Source organism: Lolium perenne, chromosome 6, assembly GCF_019359855.2.
Source record: "Lolium perenne isolate Kyuss_39 chromosome 6, Kyuss_2.0, whole genome shotgun sequence".
Lineage (NCBI taxonomy): Eukaryota > Viridiplantae > Streptophyta > Magnoliopsida > Poales > Poaceae > Lolium > Lolium perenne.
The window spans coordinates 261,775,061-261,794,212 of record NC_067249.2 but is presented as its reverse complement, the minus strand read 5'-3'; the positions used below and the strand labels follow the sequence as shown (position 1 = coordinate 261,794,212).

At 46.4% G+C, this 19,152-nt stretch overlaps 1 pseudogene; it reads left to right on the top strand.

Moving 5' to 3' along the window:
- Positions 1 to 218: 218 nt before the first annotated feature.
- Positions 219 to 13,164, top strand: LOC127309836 (probable ubiquitin-conjugating enzyme E2 23; annotated as a pseudogene).
- The last annotated feature ends 5,988 nt before the right edge of the window (positions 13,165 to 19,152 follow it).

Genomic DNA, 19,152 nt, shown 5'->3' with positions numbered 1-19,152 from the left:
TTTTCCTTATATATTTGTTCATCGTAATTTGTAGAGATGTGTTGGATCACGTCAAAGAAACACCATCTTATGCGTTAGGTACGTGTAACATATATAACCCAGCAGGACACCGGTCTATATACACCGGCGTCTGGTGTCTGGTCGATCGATCTTCTACACTACGTACGACCAATCTAAAATTCACGAGGTCGTCGATCGAACTCAGAGGAAAGCTCAAGATGGAAGTGGTGACGGCAAGTCCAGACATCCACCAGCACGATCTGGTGAGTTTCGGGCCCGGGCTCCGCGACCGCGGCGTAGTTGAGGTCGAGGGCACCGTGGTGGACACGTTCCAGATTCTCCGCCTGGACAACTCCGTGGTGACCAAGAAGGCCAGCGACCTCACCGTCATTGACAGGAGCTACCTGAACATCGCCCAGGTGGTCGCCTCGGCGTCCGACGAGGGCGGCCAGATCGGTGTCGTCACCGGCGCCACCAGCGTGCTCGACCTGGTCAAGCTCGACGAGCGCGGCGAAGTGGTTGAGGCCTTCAGCGGCGTGTCGCCGTCTCGCCTGCGGCGCGTCAGGGCGCTCGTCCTCGGCGACCTGGTCGTCTCCGGGCCGTGGCTCGGGCAGGTCGCCGATGTGTCCGTCGACGTCACGGTGTCATTCGACGACGGCGCCGTCTGCATGGTCGCCGACGCGGAGATGATGCTACGAGTAGCAGCGGAATACAAGAACCACCATTACCTCCTGTAAAATCGATAATCTGATCAGGTAGTATATTCTTTGGGACTACTCGGATACACACGAGCTCCCTATTGATTCACATATATAGGAGGTACAGGCGGTGCTAGGCATACAACGTATTTGACTAGGACTAGATATCTAAACGTGTCACATACGATCACGTTTCCTAACACCCTCCCTTAATCACAACTTAGACAAGTTGAGATTATGCTTGAAGTCTTCAAATGCTCTTACAGACAATGGCTTTGTGAACCCATCTGCTACTTGATCTCTAGAGGAAATAAACCTCACCTCTAGCTGTCTCTTTAACACTCGTTCTCGGACAAAGTGAAAATCAATCTCAATGTGCTTTGCTCTAGCATGAAAGACTGGATTTGCTGACAAGTAAGTAGCTTCCAAATTGTCACACCATAAGCACGGCTTCTGTGTCAACTTAACACCTAGTTCATTAAGTAATGACTGCACCCAGATCACCTCAGCTGTTGCATTTGCTACAGATTTATATTCTGCTTCAGTGCTAGACCTGGAGACTGTAGACTGCTTTTTAGCACTCCAGGAAATCAGATTTGGTCCAAAAAAGACTGCAAATCCCCCCGTGGACCGACGATCATCAACATCTCCTGCCCAATCTGCATCGGAGAAAGCACTGACTAACATGGAGGATGACTGCTGAAAAGTAAGACCAACCGTGATAGTATGCTTGACGTATCTGAGAATACGTTTAGCTGCAGTCAAGTGTACTGTAGTGGGAGCATGTAGATACTGACAGACTTTATTAACTGCATATGAGATATCCGGACGAGTAAGAGTAAGATACTGTAATGCACCAACTATACTGCGGTATTTGGTACTATCTTCTGGACCAAGTAATGTTCCCTGCCTGGCAGTAATTTTCTCTGAGGAGGACAGTGGTGTAGCAACACCAGAACAGCCAACCATGCCAACACGTGTAAGGATATCTTGAGCATATTTTGCTTGGCTGAGTACAATGCCGTTATCAACCTTCTTCACCTCAATGCCCAAGAAGAAATTCAGATCACCAAGATCCTTAAGTGCAAACTCATGACTGAGATCCTTCAGTAGAGCATCTGTCGCAGCTTGTGACGAACTTGCAACAATTATATCGTCAACATAAATCAGCATATAAATAGTGACACGACGCTTGCGATAAATAAACAGGGACATGTCAGATTTTGAAGCAACAAAACCAAGAGCAACCAACTTGGTGCTTAACCGAGCATACCATGCTCGTGGTGCTTGTTTGAGACCATACAAAGCCTTGTCCAGTTTGCAGACATAGTCTGGTCTCAACCTGTCTTCATACCCAGGCGGCTGTCGCATATAGACTTCCTCTTCCAGAACGCCATGGAGAAACGCGTTCTTAACATCCAACTGTCGTAGACTCCATCCTCTGGACACAGCTAATGCCAAAACTAGACGAACGGTGGCAATTTTGACAACTGGACTAAAAGTATCTTCATAGTCAATACCGTATCTCTGTTTGAAACCTTTGGCAACCAAACGTGCCTTATATCGATCAATGGTACCATCAACCTTTCTTTTGACCTTATAGACCCACACACAGTCAATGATGTTTTTGCTGTGACGTGGAGGAACTAACCTCCAGGTTTTGTTTTGCTGAAGTGCATTGAACTCTTCATCCATAGCACCACGCCAATTTGGATCCTCCAATGCATTTGAAAGATTGGCTGGTTCATCTGTAGTACATGAGAGCAACCAGCGTACCGTGCCGTCAGTATACTCTTTAGGTTGAACAATCCCTCGAGAAGCCCGTGTAGCGGGTCGAGTAGACACACGAGGGGGAGGGGCAGGCGCGCGTGGCGCAGAAGATCCTTCTGCCGAGCTGGGGTCATCGGCAGGACTGCCAGACACAGACGGTGTCGCTGGTGATGCAGCAGATGACCCGCTGCGTTGTGCGGCCGAGGGTGTGGCCGATGGCGTGGAGCGAGATGGTGGAGACGGAACTTCACGCGCAGAGGATCTGGAGGGGGACCGCAGGGCCGGCGACAGCTCACGCGCCCGCGCACGGCCGTCTGACGCTCGAGACGGCTCCGACAGCGCCTGATCCGAGGCGATCAGCGGCGATCCCAATGAAGATCTTGGCAGAGAATCTTCCCCGGAAAGTGAATTTCCGTCCGTTTCTCCTGAATCTTCAAAAGTGTCATATGATCTGCTATGAGCATCATTTTGAGCAGAATTTTCACCTGCTGCTCGAGCTGGAAGTGCTGTATCACCCTGCACTGGAGAAACACGACTAGAGGAAGGATTAGAAGCATGAGTATTTGGCACACAATGATCATCAATAATAGCACCCCCCTCCTCAAAATTATGAAGTGAAGGGTCAAGAAGTAGAATTTGTTTGCGTAGAAGGGCACCAGCATTAGGATGAAGGGATTTAAACGGGAAAACTGCCTCATCAAAAACTACATCACGGGATATGTAAACTCGCCCAGTGGAGACCTCAAGACACTTTACCCCTTTGTGACGAGGACTGTAGCCAAGAAAGACACATTGTGTGGAGCGGAAAGCAAGTTTGCGCTTATTATAGGGGCGAAGGTTGGGCCAACATGCACAGCCAAAGACACGAAGAGATGAATAGTTGGGATGTGTTCCAAGAAGACGATGCATAGGGGTGTCATTGTTGAGGACTTTGCTAGGAAGCATATTTATAAGATATGCGGCAGTGAGAAAAGCTTCATCCCAAAATTTTAGAGGCATGGCGGCATGTGCTAACAGGGATAGACCGACTTCAACAATGTGGCGGTGTTTCCTCTCAGCAGCACCATTTTGTTGGTGAGCATGGGGACAGGACATAAGATGAGCAATCCCTTGTGTTTGAAGGAAGGAGTTTATTTTGATGTATTCACCCCCCCCCATCGGATTGAACAGTTAAAATTTTTCTGTTGAATTTGCGCTCAACAAGCTTCTGAAAGGTTATAAAAGCAGCTAAGGCATCAGACTTGTGTTTGAGTAAGTAGATCCAAGTGAATTTGCTATAATCATCAATGAAGCTAATATAATAATTATGACGACCAACAGAAGTGGGTGCAGGTCCCCATACATCAGAAAAGACTAGCTGTAGAGGAACAGTAGAAACACTAGATGATATAGGATAAGGGAGCTGATGGCTCTTAGCTTTCTGACATGAATCACAAACTAACATACTAGTAGTATCACGAACACAAGGAAGATTATGTTTGCCTAGAATTTGCATAACAATAGCTAATGAAGGGTGCCCTAAACGACTGTGCCACTGGGACTGGGATGGCTTGGAGACGGCAAAAGCATGCTTGGAAGATCCGGGAGACACCAAGGACGAAATCAACGGGTAAAGGCCTCCAACACACCGTCCTCTATGAATGATTTTCCGGGTGACCTGATCCTTAATCAAAAAGAAGAAGGGGTGAAACTCGATAAAAACACCATTATCGAGAGTGAATCGATGGACAGAAAGAAGATTTTTGGAGGCATGTGGAACATGAAGAATATTGCGAAGACGAAAATTTTGAGTAGGGTTATGAATTATTGAATGACCAACATGTGAAATACTCATACCTTGTCCATTGGCGGAGGTGACCTTGTCATAGCCTCTATAGTTGTCCCGGAGAGTCAGATTGTTGAGCTCGCTGGTAATGTGATGTGTGGCACCGGAGTCCTGGTACCAGTTTGTATCCACGCCGTATGCGGCATGTATTTCCTTGTCACCATAGTCCTCTTCGTGTGAGTATCTTGACCAGCAATCTTTGGCATAATGGCCTTCTTTGCTGCATATCTGACAAGTAACGTCCACCCATGGGGTTGTGCGGCGACGTCCTCGGCCACGACCACGTCCCCCTCCGGGAGGTCCACGGCCACCGCCTCGTCCTTGATTGTAAGTGCGATTGTCACGACGATCGCCACGATCGTCACGTCGCTCATCTCGACGATCACCACGATCACGGGGTCGTCCATTGTAATTGTTGCTGTAGGAGTTGTTGTAGTAGTCGGAGCGAGGGCGCCCCTGTTTGGAGGCGGCGTTAGCCGAAGACTCAAAATCGGGCGGAGCAGGGCCATCAAGAAGAAGTTGACGTTGATCGTAGGCGTGCAGCTGAGAATAGAGCATGCTCAACGTGAGGGGCGTGGCCGCCACGCCGAGTGCTGCAACAAGGGAGTTGTAGTCTTTCCCAAGGCCGGCCAAAATATAGGAGACAAGCTGACGGTCCTGGAGCGGATGTCCGGCGGCGACGAGTTCATCAGCAAAACCTTGCATCTTGGCAAGATACTCAGACGTAGACGACTGCAGTTTTTTTGTGTTGGCGAGAGCAACCAACAGATTATCAACCCGAGCCTCGCTTTGGGCGGAAAACATCTGTTGGAGGGCGCGCCAAACCCCGGCAGATGTCTCAAGCCGATGAACATGAGGGAGAACTTCTTTGGGGTGAAGGGCTTGAAGCAGATAAGAGAGAACAAGCTGGTCGCGAGAGATCCAAGATGCATATGCAGGATTGACCTTCATCTTGGCAGGGGTTCCGTTCGCTGGATCAGCAGGAACGTCGACGATCTCAGTAGGAGGCGCAGGGTCTGTCCCATCGAGAAGACCCATCTGCATGGCGCCCCGTATGGCGGGCAGAACTTGAGAGCGCCAGGTGGGGTAGTTCTCACGCGTGAGGAGCTCACGCGGAGGAGCGCCAAGGCTCAGCGACGGCGTCGTAGATGATGACGCCATGGCAGACGACGAACCTTCGGCGGCGACAATGGATGGAGTCGCGATCTAGGGTTACAGGCGGAAGAGGCGGCCTGATACCATGTAAAATCGATAATCTGATCAGGTAGTATATTCTTTGGGACTACTCGGATACACACGAGCTCCCTATTGATTCACATATATAGGAGGTACAGGCGGTGCTAGGCATACAACGTATTTGACTAGGACTAGATATCTAAACGTGTCACATACGATCACGTTTCCTAACACCTCCCTCGGAGGAACAGTTGTTTCTACCCGGGGCTGCGGGTCGGCCCAAGTACTGTTTTCAAGGACGCCAGGTGGCTTCGTGAGCACTGGCACGCCGACCGCGATGTAGCCATAGGCACGGTCGTGAAGGTGGAGATGTCCGGTGTACTCGTCCATTGGATCGCCTCGACACATTGCGGCACCGACCGGCTGCTTGTCGAGGAATCCGCTCCTCCGGCTTACCAAAACCCTCATGACTTGACCTTCTTCTGCGTGGCTTACAACAATTGCGGCTGGGCGCCAGCTGACCGCTGCTTCTTTACCGAGCCCGGTTCGGCCCATGGTGAAATAGCTTTTGCTCATGATCCTCAACAGGAGGAAGAGCGACAGCACGATGCATGCTTGGATAAGCTGGAGCTGCCCATGAACGTCGCCAAGACCCACACCTATGTCGACGTGTTGTGGCAGGACGGCACACAACAACATGGCGTGCCATCGGAGTCCATGGTCCCTTTGCACATCATCAACGACCAAGACTTTCTACCTGGTCACCACGTGGTTGACAGTGCATTTCTCGACGGCGGCGCAACCGCTAGTACCATCAACGATGACATTACTTTAGATGGTAGTACCAAACCGGCAAGGCGTGTTGGTGTCGTGAGGACTGTTTGTTGTAGGGACCAGACAGTAAATGTGTCATGGTTCAAGGCCACGGCGTGCCCTAGCGAGGATAGGGAGGTCGAGTGCAATGAGACCGTGAGCGCCTACGATTTGGAACTGCATCCTGACGACCTTCCTAACCTAGGAGATATTGTTGTTCGACTCCTTCCATCAAGATCATCTGACCGCGGAACATCAGTACAGTCATGGAGCAACACGAAGAAAAATGCCGATCTTTCCTGGGTGGGACGTGTTATTGACCTTCCTGATGGCCATGTGCAAGTCAAGTGGGGCGACAGTAGCATCTCAACGGTACGTGTATATGCCTACAGTTGTGGGTATCATGAAAAAATTTAGGGTAGAGAAAATAGTACTCAAATTGTGTGGATTTGCAATGGATGCACCTTTTCTGTTAAAGATCCACATATCCGTTCATGCATGTGTGTTCGATTTTTTTCCTTTTTGCTGAAATATATAGATCACATGGTCATATATATACTTGTGGCCTTTTCAGACTATACTGAAACTCTAAACATGTTATTTTACTTCCAGGAAACGTCTGGGTCCACTAGGACTCGGACACTCCCATCGTACTCAGCTCTTTAGTGTTGTTGTTGACCTTGATAGAGCATGCTGCAGGTGTTGCTCCATGAGATCGTTGTTGCCTACCAGGACGACTACATGGTATCACCAAATGAAGAAATAGATGAGGACAGCAGCACGGAGGAACCTGAAGAACCAACCGCCGCCGACACGGTATTTATTCATCCATCATTTGTACTGCCTCTACGCAGTTCTACCAAGCACACCCGCTCGACACCAAACAATTTTCTCTGTGTCAACATAATATATGTATTTGTACTAGCTAACTGTTCCGGGAGAAGAGCATTCACCAGTTGACACGGCTTATCTTATTGTAGGACAATGATCAATGCAACCCAGCAGAGGATGGCGATGCTGAGAGCGACAGTGGTGAAGCCAACGAAGACAAGACGCCAGGGACGTTTAAAGGCCGGTTCAGTTCTTTCATCTGGTATTTGCTTCGATTTACCGGCGAAGTGTTGTCCCGGGGTAAGGGGTTTGTGACAATATGGTCTCTGTCGTGGTTCCCACGTTCGAAGTCACCTGTAGCCACCAAGGAGAACCTTGGAGCGGGAGAGGAAAAGATTGCTACAGATGCTATCAGTGGCGACCTATCTTTCTGTTTCTCACATTTTGATATACTGCATAGCCCTCCGGATCACCATTACATTGACAGCGCAGACGAGGTATTTGTCTCCAAATGCAGGCATGCTATCGGTCCACATGCTTAATTATGATATCCTTTGGTTTTTTTGCACTTGGGTTGATGAGTTAATATGTGAGCTCAAATTAGGCATTGCATAACCAACACTACGTTTATTTCACCAAATACAGGGTGCTCGCCGTGGAAAGCGTTGGCTTAAGACGGTACAAAAGGAATGGAAAATTCTAGAAAAAAACTTGCCAGGTAGCAGTCGGAAATATTTTTCATAGTTATACCATGCAGGTATGTTGTGTCCATGTTCCAACCAACCAACTACTTCTTTATTTGCAGAGACCATCTATGTGCGTGCTTTCGAGGACCGGATGGACCTTCTCCGGGCAGTGATGGTCGGTGCGCGCGGGACGCCATACCAGGACGGGCTATTCTTCTTCGACCTCCAGCTGCCCCCGTCCTACCCGGCCGTGCCACCCCAGGTTTACTACCACTCCTTCGGTCTACGTCTCAATCCAAACCTCTATGAGTCCGGCACAGTGTGCCTCAGCCTGCTCAACACGTATGGCGGCGAGGGAACTGAGGTGTGGTCACCGGCGGCGTCGAGCCTCCTCCAAGTCCTTGTGTCCATCCAGGGCCTCGTCCTTAACGACCAACCTTATTACAACGAAGATGGCTATGAGACCCTAGTAGGTACACCATTCGGCCACCGCAACGCGCTGCCCTACAACGAGAACGCTTATCTTCTCACCCTCCGGAGCATGCTCCACCTGCTACGCCGGCCACCCCAAGAATTCGAGGGGTTCGTAAAGGACCACTTCCGCCGCCGGGGGAGGTTGGTGCTCACGACTTGCGAGACGTATTTGAAAGGATGTGTTGATGAAACAGTCTTGGGAGATGACAATGCCACCGTGGTGAGCAGGGAGCGACCTTGCTCGGTTGGGTTCAAGCTTGCTCTAGCCAACGTGATACCGACCCTCGTGGCAGCCTTCATAGAGATCGGCGCCGAGGGCTGCCAAGAGTTCCAGGAGATGAGAGTCTCATTGCCACGTTCTCTAAGCACCACTCAATAGTCAGGAGTATGTAACGTGGGTGGTATAGACTTGTGCCTCTTTTTTTTTTGGAAAGTAGACAAACCCCTGGGTCTTCACGGATGCACACAATTATTATCATGATTGTTGATTGCTCAAATTTTTAATTTGAGCGCGAAGTGTTGTTGCAACATATCATGTGATACATATCCAAGCATAATATTGGTGACACCATACCCCGATACGATCAAGGATCTTGCTGATCTTTTAGATGTATCTCTCGCAGACCCAGTTTTCGCAAACACTAGGTAAACATAGCTCAACGATGCGATGTATTCAGACAAAACCATGACCCGTAGCACCAAAATTTCAACAGCTAGTCGTCGGACCAGCAGTTCATTCAGTCACAAGTAACATCAAAACAATCGGACAAATAAAATTAGGTGGCAATGCAACGTGCTGTGAATCTGTGATACAAGCAGAGCAGTCAGGCATACAATTTGTTCCCAATTCTTATCAGTTTGCAATCGCATCAAAAGCTTAGAACTCCATGCATAACAGCTACATCTCAGGCCACCATGCGTCTATGCGACTATTCCTGCTGCATACTTGTGGTGTCGCCTGGTCATGCATAGTTCGTTGGTCCTACTCTGGGTGCTTGAGTATCTCCTTGCATCTTGAGATCCTTAGACAATGCCAAACTGAATAACCCTTCACTTCAAATCAATATGTAAGAACCATATATATGTGATTGTTTTACCTCGGTACCTCAAATCAATTGCATAGTAGTTCTGAATTCTATTTTTTTGATAAAGAAAATATAGTAATACCAAGTAGATGGTAATTACACCTACCCTCTGCGACAACATAATATCAAAATACATCAAGGATGCACACAGCCGAACGAAAATAAAAAAATCCAGCCGAACTGAACAGTGAAGCATCAAAAACTACAACCACCAATGGCCACAACCGGAGTAAAAAATGTTCTCCTATAAACGATGCCTCCAACAAGAAACCAGTGCACAAAACATCGCCATCGTTTGATCATCAGATAACAGACTTTTACCATGAAGAAGTTCTGAATATATTTCAGACAATTTCTCCTATAAATGTTCCTAGACTACCCGGCCAACCAAGGCACCTGAGAGGGGCAAACGTTCGTCCACCGTTGGATGCAAGCGATTCACTCCCGCTTTTCACCTCAGCCATCCATTGCGGTAATTTTTTCGTCACCAGCTTTCTGCAAATGAATGCATGACAATTGGGCCCAACCAGGTGTGGAGCCGACAGGAAGAGACAGCCAGAACAGCTCGTTTGCGTAGCCTTTCTTTGTGTACGCGCGGCTCGAGACAGAGGCGACCAATTCCGCTAGGGTTCTCGCCCGAAGCCTCATTCGTCCGCCACTCCGCCTCCATCCCCAGCCGCCACTCCCATCCTGACCCACCTGCCGACGTGAGCGAGGAGGGAACGCGGGCGCCGCCGGAGAGCGGCCGCGGGGTGCTGCTGCGTGGAGCGCCGGTCACCACCGGTTGCGGGAGTCGCCGTGCGAAGAGTAGACGCTGCCGTCGCGGCTCCTCCAGATCACCACTGGTCGCGCACGTCTCCGCCGGTGTGAAGTCAACGCCGACTCCCGCGTCTCTTCCTCGCCTTTCTGCTCAGATCGAGCAGGGCAGGAACGGGCCGGCGGCGGCTCGTCTCTTTTCTCTCTCAAGATCTTGCAAGGGATAGGTAAGCGTTCAGTTCCATTTTGGTTTCCTCGCTACAGCCGTCCTCTCCATCAAGATCGAACAGACGCCGCCGCGGATCTGTCGACTGCAGCCCGAGCCATCGGCACGGCCGCCACGCCGCATTAATTACGGCGTCCCCGTGAGTTTGGTTGGCCAGAAATTGCCTTTTGCCATCTGATCTTTGGAATCTTTGCAGTACTTCTCTTAATTAACTCTGTTCAGAGTCCTTAACAACTCATAGACATCATTTTTGCGATAGCAGTTGGTGTCGCGCGCCCAGTGATACAACGACCGGAAAACTCACCGCTCCAACTTTCGACTGACCAGTATAAAAAATAACAAATGAAACCATGCAGAAATTCAGCAGTCTGTTTTTCACATAGGCAAATGTTTCTTTTCTGTACCTTACTAGGATAAGGGACAATCTTCATACTGCTTACTTATTATAGTCTACCTCACTACGATTTTTCTTTCCCGTTTTACTGTTTGTTATCTTAATATACAATCTATACTTCAATAAGTATAGCATATATACCGTAATATTCTCACTTTCTACTATGATCTATTGCAGTATGCAAAACAAAAGCATCTTCTCGTGGATCTTCCAGCCATCAAGCTTGCAGATAGTGCAGAGGTTACAGAAGAGACCATATTAATATCATTGAGGCGAGCCCTTGCTCAACACTCTGCTCTGCAAGCGGACGATGGACACTGGGCTGTCGACTTCAGTGCAATTATGTTCATTATGCCTATCTTGGTGTGTTCTTTATTTACATATGGCACTATATTTTGAGCGACAGCGAGCGTGCCCGAGCGAGGAGAGGTCGGCGGCGGCTGGTACCCTGTGTACCCATCAGTAATGGTTCAACGAATCCAACCTACACGCTTTTTATTTTCGTTTCTTAGGTCCTTAGGCTGCTGAACGTGCCATTGCAGACGAAGTGGGAGTCTCACAGGGAGGAGGATCCGCCGCGCCCTCCTTGCTGCCTGTGCGCCGAGGGTGAATTGGCGCTGCTCAGGCAGGCGGCGGGCACCATACTTTCTTCCAGGACTGTGCCAAAAGGTTAGTACTCCATATCCTCTTGAGCCCTATCTTTATCCCTATTTCTATAGCAAATTTACGTCACCCTTGGCCTTTTTAGTTGGTATTAGGATTTGAAGTATTCTCCATCTACATGCTTCCAGGACTTCCTGCACCACCTCTCATCTTCCTCCCGATCAAGATCGTGCCAAAAGGTTAGTACTAAAGATCTTCCTGAACCTCTTTATCCCCTTTTCTATTGCAGATTTACCTCACCTTTGGCTTTTTAGTTGGTCAGGTCATGTGCTTGCATGTATGTATTATTTGCTAGATCTGATGTACTCTCCACCAAATCATTGTCCTTTTTTCTAGCAAAAAAATTCATAGCTGCGTCTTTGTGATTTAGTTCACACGCATGAGGTTGCATCCCATAGTTATACTGAATTTGAGCATTCTCCTTTTTGCCCCTTTATTCCTGATTACCCATGGCAAGTTCATGTCTGTCTGATTGCAGTTCATACTTTAATGACCCCAGATTTATCTGATTGCAGCTCATATTTTGAGTTTTGCATCATGATATTATCCTACATATATTCACCTAAATGAACACCTTCCGAGGGTAACATTGTTGGTTACGTTATAGCTATGCACGTACTAATGTATTTGACCCCAATCCAGAATTGATACTAACAAGATGTGCAGAACATGTAAGAGCCTACAGCAACACCCTCCATGAAACAAGAGGGAAATGCTATGGATGAGACTCCAAGAAACCGTGTCAGTATAAATGGTGGGATCCTGCAGAACATGACATGGAAAACCACAGGATGACATCTAAAAAGCAATTTTTCTGCGTAAAGCCAATTGCACACATTTTCTCATGCTAAAATTTTCTTATAATATTGACTTGCTTTTCTGACTGAATGTGTTCATTTGTAGTCTAGAAAGATGCCTGTAAGCTGTACAAAAATAAATGTAAACTGATAATACATATTTGCCGATGAGAAAGTTGGTACTGTATCTGATTTTATACATATTTGCATCGCTTTGAGCAGTGAGGGATTGCTCCTGGAGGTAAAGAGGACAGGAGTGGCACGGGGCATGGACGTAGCGCGGACATCACAGTGCCTTCCACACGCGCGCCACCATGAGGTCCTTCTCTTGATGCTGCTCTCGTGAGTCTCGTTAAGTCTGTGCTCAGTGCTTGTTTCCTATAAAAAAAGATAAGGTGTATCTTATTCAATTTGTGTAGATATTATATGGAGAAGCAGCATCCGACGAGGGTTCTGATCAGATGCACGAAGGCTTGGTTGCAGTGGCTATTTTATTTTGTTTACTGGTATTCAGGTGTGTTTCTTTCGTTTGGTGCTGCCCTGCTTTACCATATGCTACTTGACTCATATTTCTCTCCTCGCTTCTACTCTTGCGCTTTGCAGAATCTTGGATTTGGTATCCTTGTCCTGGGCTATTGTTCTGTGCTCAGCTGCATGTTTTGAGATTTGGTTTGGTAGCATTAGTCTTTTGAGGTTGCAGGCTTGCAGCCGGAACCTTCACACACTAAAATAATTAGGAATTAGGAAATCTGAGAACTGATTCACTGTTGTTTTAGTCAATACACCATTCTTTTTTTGGAAACTTGAAACTAACTACATTTGGTTTAACCTCATGTTTTTTCAGCTTAGAATTACAAAATCTGTAACATATAAAGGTATAGAATTACAGTTCACGGTATGAAGTGATGTTACAGTTCAGACCTAAGTTCTGTATGAAATGATGTGTTTTCAGCAAGTATTTGTTGCCTGAGAAGGAAAATTACGTGTTGACATGTGACATGCATATGTGGTTTTTCTCAAAGCATGTTTTGAACTTGGCTTAATTTCTTGGGTTCAGGGGTGTGGAGTGAAGGAGATATGCCCTAGAGGCAATAATAAAGTGGTTATTATTTATATCTTTATGTTTATGATAAATGTTTATATATCATGCTAGAATTGTATTAACCGAAACATTAGTACATGTGTGATATGTAGACAAACAAGAAGTCCCTAGTATGCCTCTTAAACTAGCTTGTTGATTAATGGATGATTAGTTTCATAATCATGAACATTGGATGTTATTAATAACAAGGTTATGTCATTGTGTGAATGATGTAATGGACACACCCAATTAAGCGTAGCATAAGATCTCGTCATTAAGTTATTTGCTATAAGCTTTCGATACATAGTTACCTAGTCCTTATGACCATGAGATCATGTAAATCACTTATACCGGAAAGGTACTTTGATTACACCAAACACCACTGCGTAAATGGGTGGCTATAAAGGTGGGATTAAGTATCCGGAAAGTATGAGTTGAGGCATATGGATCAACAGTGGGATTTGTCCATCCCGATGACGGATAGATATACTCTGGGCCCTCTCGGTGGAATGTCGTCTAATGTCTTGCAAGCATATGAATGAGTTCATAAGAGACCACATACCACGGTACGAGTAAAGAGTACTTGTCAGGAGACGAGGTTGAACAAGGTATAGAGTGATACCGAAGATCAAACCTCGGACAAGTAAAATATCGCGAGACAAAGGGAATTGGTAATATATGTGTATGGTTCATTCGATCACTAAAGTCATCGTTGAATATGTGGGAGCCATTATGGATCTCCAGATCCCGCTATTGGTTATTGGTCGGAGTGAGTACTCAACCATGTCCGCATAGTTCTCGAACCGTAGGGTGACACACTTAAAGTTGGATGTTGAAATGGTAGTTCTTGAATTATGGAATGAAGTTCGAATATTTGTTCGGAGTCCCGGATGAGATCCCGGACATCACGAGGAGTTCCGGAATGGTCCGGAGAATAAGATTCATATATAGGATGTCATTTTATGTGAAATAAAATGTCGCGGAAGGTTCTATGGAAGGTTCTAGAAGGTTCTAGAAAAGTCCGGAAGAAACCACCAAGGAAGGTGGAGTCCACAAGGGACTCCACCTCCATGGCCGGCCAGCCCTAGTGGGGGTGGAGTCCCAAGTGGACTCCACCATAGGGGGCCGGCCACCCCCCACATGGGAGGTGGGAATCCCACCTTTGGGTGGGAGTCCTAGTTGGGCTAGGTGTGCCCCATCCTATGGAAGGTTTTGGTTTCGGGTCTTATTCGAAGACTTGGACACCAACACTTGGGATCCACCTATATAATGAGGGGCCAAGGGATGGGGCCGGCCACCCCAAGACCATAGCTTGGCCGCCCCCCTTGAGTGGCCGGCCACCCCCTCCCAAACCCTAGCTTTGCTCCTCCACTTCATATTGTCCGGTTTGCTTAGCGAAGCTCCGCCGGACTTCTACACCGCCACCGACACCACGCCGTCGTGCTGTCGGATTCAAGAGGAGCTACTACTTCCGCTGCCCGCTGGAACGGGGAGGTGGACGTCGTCTTCATCAACAACCGAACGTGTGACCGAGTACGGAGGTGCTGCCCGTTCGTGGCGCCGGAACCGATCGTGATCAAGATCTTCTACGCGCTTTTGCAAGCGGCAAGTGATCGTCTACCGCAGCAACAAGAGCCTCATCTTGTAGGCTTTGGAATCTCTTCAAGGGTGAGACTCGATACCCCCTCGTTGCTACCGTCTTCTAGATTGCATCTTGGCTTGGATTGCGTGTTCGCGGTAGGAAAATTTTTGTTTTCTATGCAACGTTATCCTACAGTGGTATCAGAGCCAGGTCTATGCATAGATGGTTGCACGAGTAGAACACAATGGTTTGTGGGCGTTGATGCTCTTGTTATCTTTAGTTTGAGTACTTTGCATCTTTATGGCATAGTGGGATGAAGCGGCTCGGACTAACTTTACATGACCGCGTTCATGAGACTTGTTCCTCGTTCGACATGCAACTTGTATTGCATAAGAGGCTTTGCGGGTGTCTGTCTCTCCTACTATAGTAAAGATTCAATTTACTCTTCTATTGAAAACATTAGTATCAACGTTGTGGTTCATGTTCGTAGGTAGATTAGATCTCTCTCTCGAAAACCCTAAACCACGTAAAATATGCAAACCAAATTAGAGACGTCTAACTTGTTTTTGCAGGGTTTGGTGATGTGATATGGCCATGATATGATGATGAATATGTATGAGATGATCATTATTGTATTGTGGCAACCGGCAGGAGCCTTATGGTTGTCTTTAAATTTCATGTTGAGTAGTATTTCAAAGTAGTTGTAATAGTTGCTACATGGAGGACAAACATGAAGACGGTGCCATTGACCTTGGTGCTACGCCGACGATGATGGAGATCATGCCCGAAGATGATGGAGATCATATCCGTGCTTTGGAGATGAAGATCAAAGGCACAAGAACAAAAGGGCCATATCATATCACATATGAACTGCATGTGATGTTAATCCTTTTTATGCATCTTATTTTGCTTAGATCGCGACGGTAGCATTATAAGATGATCCCTCACTAAAATCTCAAGATAATAAAGTGTTCATCCTTAGTAGCACCGTTATTAAGTCTTATCGTTTCGAAGCATCTCGTGATGATCGGGTGTGATAGATTCGATAAGTACATACAACGGGTGCAAGACAGTTTTGCACATGCGGATACTAAGGTGGCCTTGACGAGCCTAGCATGTACAGACATGGTCTCGGAACACGTGATACCGAAAGGTAGAGCATGAATCATATGGTTGATATGATGAACACTATGAGTGTTCGCCATTGAAATCACACCTTTTCTCGTGATGATCGGGTTTAGGTGCGGTGGATTTGGTTCGTGTGATCACTAAGACAATGCGAGGGATATTGTTTTGAGTGGGAGTTCACCTAGGGTTTTAATTATGTTGAATTAAAATTTGAACTCAATTTGTCATAAACTTAGTCTAAACTATTGCAAATATATGTTGTAGAGATGGCGTCCTCAATCAATTTTAATCAGTTCCTAGAGAAAGAGAAACTTAAGAGCAACGGTAGCAACTTCACCGACTGGTTCCGTCATGTGAGGATCTTCCTCTCGGCGGAAATCTGCAATTTGTGCTTGATGCACCGCTAGGTGACCCTCCTGCAGAAGATGAATCCGATGAAGTAAAAGCTGTTTACGCAACTCGGAAAACTCGGTACTCTCAAGTTCAGTGTGCCATCCTGTGCAGTCTGGAATCCGATCTTCAAAAACGTTTTGAGCACCATGATCCTCATGAGTTGATGAATGAGCTGAAAGCTATATTCGAGACTCATGCGGCAGTGGAATGCTATGAAGCATCGAAACATTTCTTCAGCTGTATGATGGAAGAAGGCAGCTCCGTTAGTGAGCACATGCTCGCCATGACCGGGCATGCGAAGAAACTCAGTGACTTGGGAATAGTGATTCCTAACAGACTGGGGATTAATCGTGTCCTTCAATCACTGCCACCAAGTTACAAGAACTTTGTGATGAACTACAATATGCAGAACATGAACAAGGAGTTACCTGAACTCTTTGGCATGCTAAAAGCTGCTGAGATTGAGATCAAGAAAGAGCACCAAGTGTTGATGGTCAACAAGACCACCAGTTTCAAGAAACAGGGCAAGTCTAAGGGAAAATTCAAGAAGGGTGGCAAGAAAGCTGCCACGCCTCCTATGAAACCTAAGAACGGCCCTAAGCCCGATGCTGAGTGCTATTATCGCAAGGAGAAGGGACACTTTGGAAGCGTAATTGCTCCAAGTATCGGCTGATCTAAAGAGCGGCCTTGTCAAGAAGAAGAAAGAAGGTATATCTGATATACATGTTATAGATGTTTATCTCACTAGTTCTCGTTCTAGTACTGGGTATTTGATACCGGTTCGGTTGCTCATATTTGTAACTCGAAACAGAACTAAAGAATAAACGACAACCGCTGAAAGATGAAGTGACGATACGCGTTGGAAACGGATCCAAGGTCAATGTGATCGCAATGGGACACTTCCTCTACATCTACCTTCGGGATTAGTTTTAAGCCTAAATAATTGTTATTATGTACTGCGTTGAGCATGAACATTATATCTGGATCTTGTTTAATGCAAGACGGTTATTCATTCAAGTCCGAGAATAATGGTTGTTCTATTTTTATGAATAATATCTTTTATGGTCGAGCACCACAAAAGAATGGCTTATTTCTCGTTAGATCTCGATAGTAGTGATACACATATACATAACATTGATGCTAAGCGAATTAAACTAAATGATAATTCTACTTATATGTGGCAATCGCTGCCTTGGTCATATTGGAGTGAAACGCCTGACGACACTCCATACTGATGGCTTACTTGAATCACTTGACTTTGAGGCACTTGCTAGAGGCGAAGCATGTCTAATGGGAAAAATGACAAAGACTCCATTCTCTCAGATGATGGAGCGAGCTACCGACTTATTGGAAATCATACATACCGATGTATGTGGACCAATGAGCGTAGCATCGCGCGGTGGTTATCGTTATGTTCTAACCTTCACAGATGATCTGAGTAGATATGGGTATATCTATTTCATGAAACATAAATCCGAAACTTTCGAGAAGTTTAAGGAATTTCAAAGTGAAGTAGAAAATCAACGTAACAAGAAGATCAAATTTCTACGATCTGATCGTGGAGGTGAATATCTCAGTTATGAGTTTGGCATGCATTTAAAGAAATGCGGAATACTTTCACAATTGACACCGCCGGGAACACCTCAACGAAACGGTGTGTCCGAACGTCGTAATCGAACTCTATTAGATATGGTTCGTAGTATGATGTCTCTTACTGATTTGCCGTTATCATTTTGGAGTTATGCATTAGAGACAGCCGCATTCACTTTAAATAGAGCACCATCAAAATCCGTAGAAACGACACCGTATGAATTATGGTTTAATAAGAAACCTAAGCTGTCGTTCCTGAAAGTTTGGGGTTGCGAAGCCTATGTAAAGAAGTTACAACCGGACAAGCTAGAACCCAAAGCGGAGAAATGCGTCTTCATAGGTTATCCTAAGGAAACTATAGGATACACTTTCTATCACAGATCCGAAGGCAAAATCTTTGTTGCTAAGAACGGAACCTTTCTTGAGAAAGAATTTCTCACTAAAGAAGTGACTGGAAGAAAAGTAGAACTCGATGAGATTGATGAATCTATACTCGTTGATCAGAGTAGCGCAGTACCGGAAGTTGTACCTGTACCGCCTACACCGGCAACAGAGGAAGCTAATGATAATGATCATGAAACTTCGAACGAGGAAACTACTGAACCTCGCAGATCGACAAGGGAACGTGCCACTCCTGATTGGTATGATCCTTGTCTAAATGTCATGATTGTGGATAACAATGATGAGGACCCTGCGACGTATGAAGAAGCGATGATGAGCCCAGATTCCAACAAATGGCAAGAAGCCATGAAATCCGAAATGGGATCCATGTATGATAACAAAGTATGGACTTTGGTAGACTTACCCGATAGCCGAAAGGCTGTCGAAAATAAATGGATCTTCAAGAGAAAAACAGATGTCGATGGTAATATTATCGTCTATAAAGCTCGACTTGTCGCAAAGGGTTTCCGACAAATTCAAGGAGTTGACTACGATGAGACTTTCTCACCTGTAGCGAAGCTGAAATCTGTGAGGATTTTGTTAGCAATAGCTGCATTTTTCGATTATGAGATTTGGCAGTTGGATGTCAAAACGGCGTTCCTTAATGGAGACATTGAGGAAGAGTTGTATATGGTACAACCCAAAGGTTTTGTCGATCCTAAAAATGCTGACAAAGTATGCAAACTTCAGCGTTCAATCTATGGACTGAAGCAAGCATCGAGAAGTTGGAACCGACGCTTTGA